Genomic DNA, 12,887 nt, shown 5'->3' with positions numbered 1-12,887 from the left:
GCAGTCTGAGGAGTGAGTCAGTCTTTCAAGGTAATGTGCTCAGTGTGCAGAGCGCTCAGCTGACAGAAACTAAATTGAACTGCAATGCAGCAGCAGCCGAGCACTGATGTAGTGTTTGTAAATGACCGACTGATACAGGAGCTTCGCATCTGTCTGCTATGAAGATCAACATGACGTGAGTTCTTTCATGCGGAGAACTATTTTGACATTCGGTTGATCCTGCAGGGCTTCACCTTTCAAAGTCGATTCTTTTCCTGCGGCGCTGCTTCTTGCTTTCTTAAAGCAGCACAGCGGTCCGGCTCGATGCTGACAAACTGCTTTGACCTGCGGGCGAGCGTGGACATGCCCGAGCTCCAGCCCCCTGAATGCATCACCTCTGTAACTGTCAAGGCTACATCACCATAATGAGGAAGAGCTGAATTGATGGGGAGAGAAATCAGGTGAGACAAAGACTCCAGCTGAGATATGAAGCGACGGGGAAGTGACAGCAAGAGAAAGAACAAACTGCAGGATGTTCAGAGCCTCAAAAAGCCTCGAAAGAAAGAATTCCGCCTCTGTTACCTTTACTAAAGATTTATCCTCCTGAGTAAATCTGTAACTGAACATAAGTCAAAACTTATCTGTTAATCGTCATAGTTGCCATGAATCCTACAGGTCCGGATCAATATCTGGACGAAGATCAGTATTGGATCAATATCTGGTTCTGGACTAAATTGCACCTGTTGATGGTCGACTTGCAGTCTTCCAAGCACAAAACAAACAAACTGTGTTCAGCATCTCATTAAAATCTGTTCCTTACTTTTTAGAGATTTCCCGCAGAGACAAACAAGCACACAAACAAGCCGAACTCCCCAAACTCCCCGAACTCGCCCTCCTTGGTGGAGGTAACGAGGAGACGGCTCCTTTCTGCATGGACACGGGGCGTCACAGAGCAACAGGAAGGTGTTGCCCTGCGCAGGAAAGGAGCAGTAGAAATGAGGCCATCCCCCACAGCAGGGGGGCACAGGGGACCTGCTGAGCCCCTACAGTTCACGCTGACACTTAAGAGGATTAATGTGGTGGTGCCAGTGTGAGTGTGTGTGTGAGAGTTGTTGCATGGTGTGTATTAGTGTGTAGCAGCCACCCAGGCACTGATTCCAGATGGAGATGTTGGGTGAAATTAGGCTGGTGTACGGCTTTATCTTGCCCTCGCTCACAGGCGGCTTTATTACTGCAGGATGTGCGGCGTCGATTTCAGCAATTCGATCGGCGGTGTGGCCTTTTTACCGCCGCGACGCCGGGAGGATTAGCACTACCTTTGGACGGTTCACGCTCTAACTCTGCGTTCTTAGGTTTCCTCTCCCCCTTTGCTCTGCCATTAACAGAGCACCACAGGGAGAGCGGCCGTCTACCTCAGCCAACGGCTGACGTCATCCGCACAGGAAGCTCACGATCACATACACACACACACACACCACCCGTCTGCTGACATGAAACGCTGCAGAGGAGAGTCAGAAATTGCACACAGCCAGGAGAAGATCTGTAAATAGAAACAGTACGTGACCAAACTGACACACACACACACACACACACACACACAGTGCAGGAGTTGTCCATTGGTGTACAACACATCCAAACTCCTTCTATCTAAGGACTTTCCCCCCGTTACCTCTTCAAATTGTCCTTTTTGTGTGCAGACAAACGAGACAAAGTGTCGGCCCCCCTGCCCGCCTGCCTGTGGCCCCTCCTCCCCCACCCAGGGCCCCTCCCTAAGGTGCCGCAGCAGGGAAAACACACAGACTGTGGAGATTAATTAGGCCACGGTTTGGTGCCTCTCACACTAAGGTGATGCTAATTAAAATGTGTGAGTGCGTGCGAGTGTGTGTGCCCTTTCATACGCTCTGTCAGTGTGTACGCATGTCTTTATCTGCGTGTGTGTGTGTGTGCCTGTGCGGCTGTGTCTTACGAAAGCAGTTGAGACTTTCTAGTCTATTTAACATCAAATGCGGGGCGGCGAGAGATTGACTGATAGGACGAGTTATTGATGTTTTAGAAGCTATTTTCTTTCCTCCTTCCAAACATATTTCTCGGAGGGATTCCGAGGTGGAGTGTGATTTACTCGTGCGACCTGAGCCGAGGAGAAAGTCGGATAAGATTTAAAGATGGAGCGCTTTGGCAGAGATGTTCAGGAGTTTTCATAGCGCAGACTGATAGACATCTTTGGAGGGCATCCAAGGAAAATGAACTCACTTTATATGTGATTGTGATGTATTGATGGCTGCAGGGGGCCAGACAGAGGGGGGTGGGGCTAAGACCAGGGCGGGGCTATGACCGGAGCTTCCTCAGAGCAGCAGGCAAGTTCGTGCTGTGGGTGGGAAGTATGGTAGGTTATTATTCCCCCTGTGGTCAATGTTGGTTTTGCTGGGGCGCAACTTTGTTTACCTAATCAGATTCGGTCAGTAGGAGGCGCTACAGGGGCGTATTTTCACATGAACAATCTATTTCAGGATGGTGTCAGGATGTTATGAGGATTTAAGCATATAAAAAAAAAGACAAAAATAAGGTGAGACGTTCAGCTTATTAGGCATTGATGTGTTACAACAGCCGAGGTCGTCGTCGCCCTGCTCTTTTGACCTTTGACCTCTTTGGGAGCTCTGTTGATTTGAAATCGGGTTGGTGTACCTAAACCTGGCTGGAGTTCTGATGTGTCAGGCATTAAAGTGGCACATTAGGGAGATGCCCTTTTAGCCAGGCGCTGTTTTGCCACCGAGCAGCTGCAGTGAAGCAGTCGGGGTTTAGCGCTTTGCTAAAGGGCACGTCAGTGTCGACCGCTGAGAGAGGGGACGCATCGTTAATTCACCTCTGCTAACAAGGGCGGGGGCGGGGGGCATCATCACAGCTTTCACCAGTTAGATCTTTCAGGTGTTAAGTGTTAAAACGATGCATATCTTAGTTTTGATCAGGAAATTGTCACTTAATAAAGGAAATGTTGTTAATTTCAATCAGAGGCCTGAAATTACACCACAAACATGAAGAAAATAATTCATTTTTGTAGTTTTGGTCAAATTACTTCTATCGTGTTACTTTTTAACATCCCTGGTTCTTGTTTGTCCCTCACTGTAGTTACATATGTGTGATATTGTACACTGTGCTGAAAGATTAAAAGGGACAGTTCAGACACATCTGCATTGTTCCACCTGAAGCTCGTCTCCTACTGATGCGCTACGTTGACTCCGCAGAGAAGCGGCGTAGTTGTTGTCATGTCAACGCCTGAAACAGTAAGAATAAAGCCCACGATGTGAATCAAGTGATTACAATCGAGACGAGGCACAGTTGCTTCCTGTTGCTTGTGTCGCCGCCGATCCAATCATTTCATCATGTCACCATGTCTAATGCAGCCACTCGAGCTCGTAATGGAAATGTGCCGTGTTTGTAATTGCATGTATGTAAAACAGTGCACATGGAGTGGGGGAGCGGCAAGCGCTTTGCCTCTACAAGAGAATAAATAACACATGATCTGTCGAATTGACAAGAAAGGACATTTCCTGTCAGCTGGGAGCGAGAGAGAGCAAGAGAGAGAGAGGGGGGGCGGGGGTTATCTGTCTGTCCCTGGTCTCTCGGGGGAGTCGGTGTCTCAGCTCCTCTCCAGCTCAGCAGAGGTGATTATAGTGTAATAAACCTCATGTATCGGCGAAATAGGCTTGTCAGGCTGACCGATCTGCGGGTGGATTCCCTCGTCCGGCTCACATGAGGGAGAAACCTTCCCGATACAATATGAGCCCGGATCGGACAATTAAACACACATTAGAGAGCCAGTCAGGTGTTGCATCACCTCTCACTGCTAATGGTTTCTCTCACACACACACACACACACACACACACGCACACACACGCACACACACGCACACGCACACACACACACACACACACACACACACACACACACAGACACACACACGCACACACACACGACGTCTGTTTCCTGTCAATCAACAAACTGTAAGAGTAACCTTGATTTTCCTTTATACTAATCCTGAAACATCCAAGCACATATTCAAATGTGGCCTCTGGAAAGCAGACGTGATGAAGAGGAATCGGATACGTATGTGAATATGACCCCCCCCCCCCCCCCCCCCCCGCCCCGATTCCCGATTCCCGATTTGAGTTTCCACAGAAACACTGACGTCATGGCAACCGTCGGTGGCGATGCTTCAGAATGTTAATGAGCTCGGTGATGCCTGAGACGTGTTGTCAGTTACCTGGATGAGGTGTTTCACTCAGAGAGAGAAAACTGGGACACGGGTGGTTTATTGGTTTGGATAAAGGCACTGAGCCAAACCTAATCAGACCTGTGTGGCCCAGAGACACACACACACACACACACAGACGCACACAAAGACACACACACACACACACACACACACACACACACACAGACACACACACTCAGACACTCAGTCAGTCACCCACTCACTCACTCACTCAGCCTCCATGGTCTCAAAGTCACTCACACGCACACTCTGCTTTATGAAAGGTCACTAATGCTCTGATCCTGCTGGAATCCAGGACGCTGCCACGCCGTCTGTGCTTGAACAGTAGTAGAAGTTTACTTCAGCCACAGCAAGTAAAGAAGCTCCTGTTGTTTGAGCAACCTTGATAAAAGGGGCCACTTATCTGATCTCATCATCCTCATCATCTCTCTTTCTATCTGGGTGATCAAACCATCTCCAGTGAGCTCACCGTCTCCTCCTCCTCCTCTCCTGCAGCATTGATGACTCAAACCCACCCTGTGTTTGAATGGATCTCCAATCTCTCCTCGCAACAGGCAGAGACGCCATCGCTCTAATCTGCACTGAAGAAAACACTAACTACACACACAATTTGGTGTATTTTCTTGCCTTCAGAACAACATTGTGCCTCATTTCATCTAGAGAAAGTTTTCTAAAACTCTTGAGACGTGTCAACAAGCCAAAGCATGACTCAGAGTTTTAAAATAATAACAAAGTACAACAGAGAGGAACAAGCAAGAATCAAATGAAAAGTAAAGCACATCAAAGACTTAGAGCAACACTAAATTCCACTTCCTCTGCACGCTAGCTTACAAACTGACTGTGTTTTACATTTTCCTGTACACAGCTGTGTGTGTGTGTGTGTTGGTTTTAAGGGGGGATTCATTGGCAGCGTTCCAGCTCCAGCTAAGCCAGTTTCTGCCAGTTTTGGATGGAGAATCACCAACTTGGAAGCGGCTGCGTTTCGGCGCCACAAAGGACCGGGTGCCGTTTGTCTGCTATACGTCGAAAAAGGCAGCAGTGACTATGGCAACGGGACGGAGCTCACAGGCTTCATCTGTACACACAAAACAACCTTCCAAAAAACGGAGAAATCTACAACTTTCCTGTTATCGCGTACTGACATGAATGGAGAGAATGGAACAATCTGCTTTCAGCTCTGTTCCGCTTTGTTTGGAATAACAATTGAGCTCATCAGCCTGTGTCTTTATGATTAGATAAGGAGTTTACGCCTCATTAATTAAAAAGAAACACAATGTCTGTTTCTGAATATAAACGTTGCTAATTAGTATATTTTGGCTCCCAGCTGAAGCGGGCGTGTGGGCCCCCTGTTGAGCCTGACAGACTGGGGGGAACCTTTGTTTGCCCGTCTGAGCGACTTTAAGCTCCACTCTTCTCGCAGCGATGTGCTTTGTTTGCTTTGTGCTTCTTGCTTCTGGAGTGCAACTGTGTGTGTGTGTGTGTGTGTGTGTTTCTGTGTTAGTATGGACGTTTATTTATGGTTCGTGGCGATGCACACTATTCTCTCCAGGCACAGAAGAGCAGATGAGGGCTGGCCTGGAGGTGTGTGTGTGTTCTGGCTGTGTTTACGGGGGACATCACTCCTGTTGACTGGGTGACTTGTGTCAGTGAGATGTGTAGCCTCCCACACACACAAATCACCTCCCTCCCGCTGATTGAAGCGTCTCTCACACACACACACACACACACACACACACACACACACACACACACACACACACACACACACACACACACACACACACACACACACACACACACACACACACACACACACACACTTTTCTCACTCGTACTTCTGAGACTCACACTTCTTTGGCACAAATAAGCTGGATGAGACACGTTTCCCAACTCCTGAAGGGAAGTCCTGATGCTATTAGCACTAATTAAGCTACAGGTGACTGTAAATGACTACATGACACTTTAGATTGAATAAAACGATGCTTATTGTGCAGTTTTGGCTGCAGAGAGCAAACTCAGCTCTATAAGGAGCTCCTGACGTACGTAAACACGCATGTTAGTGTGTAATGATTGAACCTGAGCGAAACACTCACACACTCATATTCAGATTGTCAGCAGCTCATTACTTGTTTACATGAGTCAGCACTTTCATATTATCCCTGTTTAGGATGCTTGACCTTGTAACTTCTATTCTATAGTATCTATAAACAGTCCACAGCATGTGAATGTGAGGTTAACACTAATATTCACAATATCGTGAATACTAAAGCCATGATTCATATGCGTGAGCGCTGCTTCGCTCGCTTTCTCCCTTTATGTCGATCGGCAGTATAGAAAAGAGGGAAATCTAAAACACATTAATTGATGATGAGTATAACCTTTTGTTGCAGAGCTTCTCTTGTGTTTATTCCTCCATTATTCACATTCCTCTGACATTCAGCTGCTGGTGGCTTCACTCATAAAAGTTTCAGTTGAATCCCAACCCACTCGGCAGCTCACGTCGAGGGAGCGAGAGCGAGCAGCCAGCACCAGAGCCTCATCTCCGGCGTACAAATGAACCGCCTGCACCCAGGGTCGAGGTCTGCGGTGAGGAAGGTCGGCGACATGAAGAGAGATGCTGTTCAGACGTAAACACACACCCGGGAAACGGCAAAGCGCTTCCACCTTTAGGTTTGTGAGCTTTGGGTCCGCAGCCAAACTTCTTAACCGTTTGCTCCCATGTTGTTTTCCCATTTTTAAAATCCATTTCTCATTTACTTGTCCACAAGGAGTCAGTTTGAGAAATAGAAATAAGAAATAAGCTTGAGCAGAGTCCCTAAAAATGGAGGGAGCAGAAGAGCAGGAGCTGGGAGATTCACTGGGGGTGAAAAGAAAGTGTTGCATCACTTCCAACAACTGCGCCAGTCTGCACACTGAGCTCAAACATCATCAGCAAGGCCGACGTGTGTTTCACACGTGACACTTTACAAAGCAGCAACGCACACCAGCCAGCATGGAGTCAACATGAAGTCAACATGGAGTCAACATGGGCGTGTTGGTATGACATGACAGACATGTAAGGAAGACGTGGGACGTGAGCTCAAACGGGAGGAAGAGGAAGAGAGGAAGAACATGAAGCAAGACAGTCTCACTCTGTGTGAGGTACAGGCGGATCCATTAGTGAAGTGGTTTCAAGAGTCTTCAAAGAGCCGACATGCTGGTGGTGCGCTCTCTCTCTCTTTCTCTCTCTCCTTCACAAACAAAACAGCTTGGAGGTTTGAGACAAATAAATACATGAAAAAGTTTGAAAGGAAAATAATCAGAGCTGACTGTTGCAAGTTGGAAATTCCAGCTGAAATTCACCTGAAAATCATTTAGAAAGAGAAAAGAAGAAGAACTAAAGCTCTGATTTAACACCTCAGGGACCAAAACATTCAACTGAATTAAGCTCTTTAACCTTAACCCTTAACCTGACACAAACACACACACACACACACACACACAATTCTTTGTCACACACGCAGCAGTCAGGCTAATTACTCACAGAGGTGAGTGATGGGCGCCGTGCTGAGCTCAGTGTCACTGACTCAGAGGTGTCCTTCTGCCATCTGCCTCCATCAAGGCTCTGACACACACACACACACACACACACACACACACACACACACACACACACACACACACACACACACACACACACACACACACACACACACACACGCACACACACACATTTCAAGATGAGGCCGAGGTCACTGACTCTCACAGCGGAGGGAAAAGCGTTGGACTCATGGATCCTTGAATGACATTAACATGAAGCATCAACAGGCCGAAGGAAGAACTCAAACTGACAATCATCTTCAAAAACGCAGGGGAGAGAGAGAGAGAGAGAGAGAGAGAGAGAGAGTGAACGAACAAGCGGTGAGAAAGCGGCAATGATACATTCAAGCGAGTCTCGAACGCAAAATCAATATCTGCCCTCGATTTCCCTTTTTGTCCTGACACAATAAAATGTCACAACCATTTCACAATAATAGACCGTCCCGCTTCATCTTCCTCCTCTCTTATCTCGCTTCCTCCCTTTCTCACTGCTGTGGCCGCTCTGTAAACCCCCTAATGGTTCTGTGGTTCCTGGGGGGTCAGCAACAGTCAGAGGCGGTGTAATGTCATCAGCCCAGGTCACGGCCCTCTGCTGGGGGTCATTCGGGGTCAAGGGGAAGAGTCTGAGAAGACAACGTGGCGTATCATGGAGTAATTAACGACACAGTGATCTCACCACCACATCAGGCTCGTTAACTTTGACTTGCGGAGCCTCAATGCCGCTGCTTTCCACAGAAACTCATTTAGTATCTGGTGAGAGCTGCAGGGTTGAACGCTCTCTAAAGGTCTGTGACACGCCCATCAAATACACATCAGCTTGTTAGCTCGGCAGACGCAGCCTCTAGCATCCCGCAGGCGAACCAGCACAGTTATGCTGTGTTTGGCTTCACTGACCAGCATAGCAACGAGCCGGAACGAGTCTGACAAAGGCTGTTAGTTTAACCAAGATATGTAAACACACTGACTTAACCAAGCTGAGGTTAGCACGGCTAAAAGAGGAGGTCAAGCCGTTATCAGTCAAACTATTCAGGCCATTCATGGACTATTTAAAGTATTGAATCTGACACTCTGATATCAGACCTACAATGGCAATGACATAAACATTTATCTCTGCCATTGATTTCCTTAGGTCTCTAATATTGAGCAACATCAGTGTAATATAACATTTAACTAGCCAAGCAGGCAGCTAGCAGTTAGCCAAAGATAACTGCAGCCAGCTGAACTGGCAGACTAGCCGACCGAACTCAAAAGAAAGAAGAAGAAATGAATATTAGGCGATATAATTAGCTCAAAGGTCTGCGACATGCAGGGGGAAAGTCTAGTCGGGTCGAGTCGACCAGCTGGAGGATCCTTCATGTAAACGAGACTCTAAATGGACTATCTAAGGACTCGGCTCATGTCAACATCTCGGCTCCCTCTCATTTCTGAGACCCTTCATCTCACAGCGTGTAAACGCAGCCTGATGTTTTATTTACTGCTTCAGACTCTTACTGCGTGGACGCTGCGCTCTGGAGCCAGATGGTTCGGCTGGCCTACAAGTGCACCCTTGAAAGTCACAAGATGACGCTCTCTCTGTGTAGAGTGTTGAGTTGGTGCTGCTGTGTGAGTGTGTGAGTGTGTGAACACTGATCAGCCTCCCGTACAGTTTAGAGAACAACGCCAGATTATCCTCCAGAAACACTAAAGCTGACCCCAGCTGGTCAGAGGAGCAACGCCGGAGTCTCCTGAGAGGAAGAGCCAGGACCTCCGCTCACCCCGCCAAGGCCAGCCAAAGCGGGCGACTTCAAAGCCCGCTGCGCTCGCACCCCACACAGGGTTTTGTCCCAGACGTCTCCGGTCACGTGACGGCGGGCCAGGTGCATTCTGGGAGGCCTCGCCACCTCGCGTCCAGGCAGCCGCCCAGATTGGCCGAGCACCTGCTGCTGTCCAATATGCCCACCCGCTCCCCGCGGCACCACAACAGGCCTCCCATTCACCCTCCCCTCCCCCGCCCTCCCTCTCTGTCCCCCCCTGCCAGGTGGGACCAAACACATGCCCGCTGTCTCGTAAACGCCACGACGTGCCAGCGTTGCCCAGTTAACTGAGACCAGAGAGAGAGACAGAGACAGAGAGAGAGAGAGAGAGAGAGAGAGAGACGTCCAAATATCACACAGACAGAGGAGGGAGCCAAACGCTTTAGAGGGAGGAGGAGGAGGAGGAGGAGGAGGTGGAAGAGGGGGAGAATGAGGAGAAGGAGGAGGAAGAGGGGGAGGAGGAGGAAAAGAAGAAGGAGGAAGAGGGAGAGGGGGTAGAGGATAATAAGGAAGAGGAGAAGAAGGAGGAGGAGAAGGAAGCGGAGAAGCAGGAGGAGGAGGAGGAAGAGGCAAAACACTACAAACCTTTAAATGCAACATTGTCGGCACAAAGAACAACAAAACCAAAGCTGCAGACAGAAGCTTGACAGCCAAACACATCAACATAGAAGGAGCAGAACCAATCTGCACCATAAGAGGAAGAAGCGGGAGGACGATGAGACGCCGCCTCCATTCATTTTCTCTAAACAGGCGATGATGACCACATAACCAACCAGCAGCTGTGTGAGCCGAGCTGCTGGGCCGATGATGAGACACACACACAGACACACGCACACGCAGGAAAATCAAGTCAATCGCTCGCCCATCACACGTCTCTCTTCCCCTTTTCGCCGCTGATGGAAATTGGTGTCGGCCGTTTTGAAGCTTTGATCTGCAGCTTTCAGGTCGTTTCTCTATATCAACAAATACTTTTCTTGCCTTGAACAGAGGAACCTTCCTGCTGTACACAAACTTGAGACTGCAGCTTCCCCCCTCTTCAGCTAAGCTTCTATTGGAGCTCTTGAAGTGGAAATGACACTTTCACAGCTCACCATCTCTGAATTACTGACACACACACTCACACACACACACACACACACACACACACACACACTGCGTTTACAGCCAAACTTAACAAAAAGGAGAAGGCAACGTTGACGCCAAATGTTGGTTTGTGGGTTTGACAGCTGCAATATGTATGCAGAGAAACGATCAACAGTCTCTCTCTCTCTCTCCCTTTCTCTCTCTCTCTCTGGTGAAGTGTGTAGCATTGGTGAGATCAGCTGTAATAGCAGAGATAATGGCCGCACTGCAGCATTACCTGTGTGTGCAGGTGAAAGATGGGATGAAAGTGAGACAAAGCGCCTGAGAGAGGACGAGAGAGAGAGAGAGAGAGAGAGAGAGAGAGAGAGAGAGAGAGAGCGAGAGAGAGACAGGCAGAGGGAGAGAGCGAGAGAGAGACAGGCAGAGAGAGAGAGGGAGAGAGAGAGAGAGAGCGAGAGCGAGACAGGCAGAGAGAGAGAGGGGGAGAGAGAGAGAGAGAGAGAGAGAGAGAGAGAGAGAGAGGGAGAGAGCATAAATGTAGACAAATGATGTCACTGACTGAAGCTAATAGTGATGAAGTTCACTGCAGGAAGCTTCACACAGTCGAATCTGTGCAAGTGAAGAAAGTCTGAGAGGGTGTTAAGTTTGGAAGGTAGAGTTTTTGAAAGCACCACACACACACACACACACACACACACACACACACACACACACACACACACACAGAGCGTTTTTCGATCAATATACCATCAAATCTATTGCTAATCCTTGGGACCTAAACCTGAACCTTTCCACCTGAGAACGTTCAAAGTATTCAATCGTTTACAGACATAGAGAGTGTCGACAAAAACACTTTTCTACTGTGAAACCAACAGCAAAAGCAGCATTACAGCGTAAACATGAACGCATCCAAATGCTGCACAAGCTGAATCGTACGTTGATCCCACGGCAACGTTTGCATCAAAGGGGCGCGCACACACACACACACACACACACACACACACACACACACACACACACACACACACACACACACACACACACACACACACACACACACACACACACACACACACACACACACACACACACACACACACACACACACACACACTCTCCCTGCCGCCCTCCTGCAAGTCTGCGGCCTCACCTGGGCGCCTTCTGATACATCACCCCTCGCCTGAGTCGCGCCGGTCACGCGTCACGGCCTTCTGATGATGAAGATGCCGCCTGCACACACAGACACACACACACACACATACTCTGCTCCTCAAAAACCACAGCCAGCTGCAGCCTCTGATGCAAAGGCGATGAAGACGCTCTGAGGCAGTTATTAAAGATTCCTCTCCGTTCTCCTCCCTCAGAGAGACGCGTTAATTGCCCTGAAGTTCGAAGATTTACTGACAACAGTGGAATTAAATGGCGGCGTGTGTTCTTGTCCTTGATTTAGACACTCTACGCACAGAGTCGGAGGGAGAGATGGGGTCTCGTGTGCCGTCTGACGGCTCATCTCTGGAGGCCGAGCGGCGGATGTGCACAGCTCATTAAAAACGAGCGGCGATAATGGGAACAAGCTTGATTATCTATCAAATGACGTGTTGTCTCATAAAGACAACTCCCTTCAGCACGGAGGGATTAGCGGCTGTAACACACACACACACAGAGCATCCAGAGCATCCTGAGCCTCTGACAGATGGAGATCGGGGCGCTGCATAGCGGGAAAATGGAGCTATCGCGCATTTTGAAGCAAAGGGTCAAAGTCGGGGGTTAAAACAGACTTTTTGCGTGGAGTGCAGTGACTGGGACTCGTGCTCGCCGGCTAATTGTTGAGATTTACTCTGGCCTGCAAACGAGGCAGTAACAGCTTTCTGCAGCAGGTTCCTGTTGGAGGAAGCACAATACGCTTCTATTGACTGGCGAGGCTGCAATGGCTGCCTGCCCGGGAGAGGAGTGACGTGTGTGTGAGTCTGTGTGTGTGTGTGTGTGTCTGTGTTTGCCCATTTGCTGTTTTCCTTGAACAGATCCTCCATTGTGATGTTTCTGGCACTCTGCAGTAACATTTGACTTGGAGGCTGTTTGCTTGATCTCCTTGGCTGAGATGGAAAACACAGGCAGGTGAAACATCGCATCCGCTTTCCTGTTTGTGCCGCTGCTCCGTACAAGCCAGCACGGGAAAGTCATG

The sequence above is a fragment of the Genypterus blacodes genome, unplaced genomic scaffold, assembly GCF_046128005.1.
Source record: "Genypterus blacodes isolate CSIRO-AG114 ecotype Tasmania unplaced genomic scaffold, CSIRO-AGI_Gbla_v1 ptg000028l_1, whole genome shotgun sequence".
Lineage (NCBI taxonomy): Eukaryota > Metazoa > Chordata > Actinopteri > Ophidiiformes > Ophidiidae > Genypterus > Genypterus blacodes.
Note: the sequence above shows the minus strand (reverse complement) of the source record.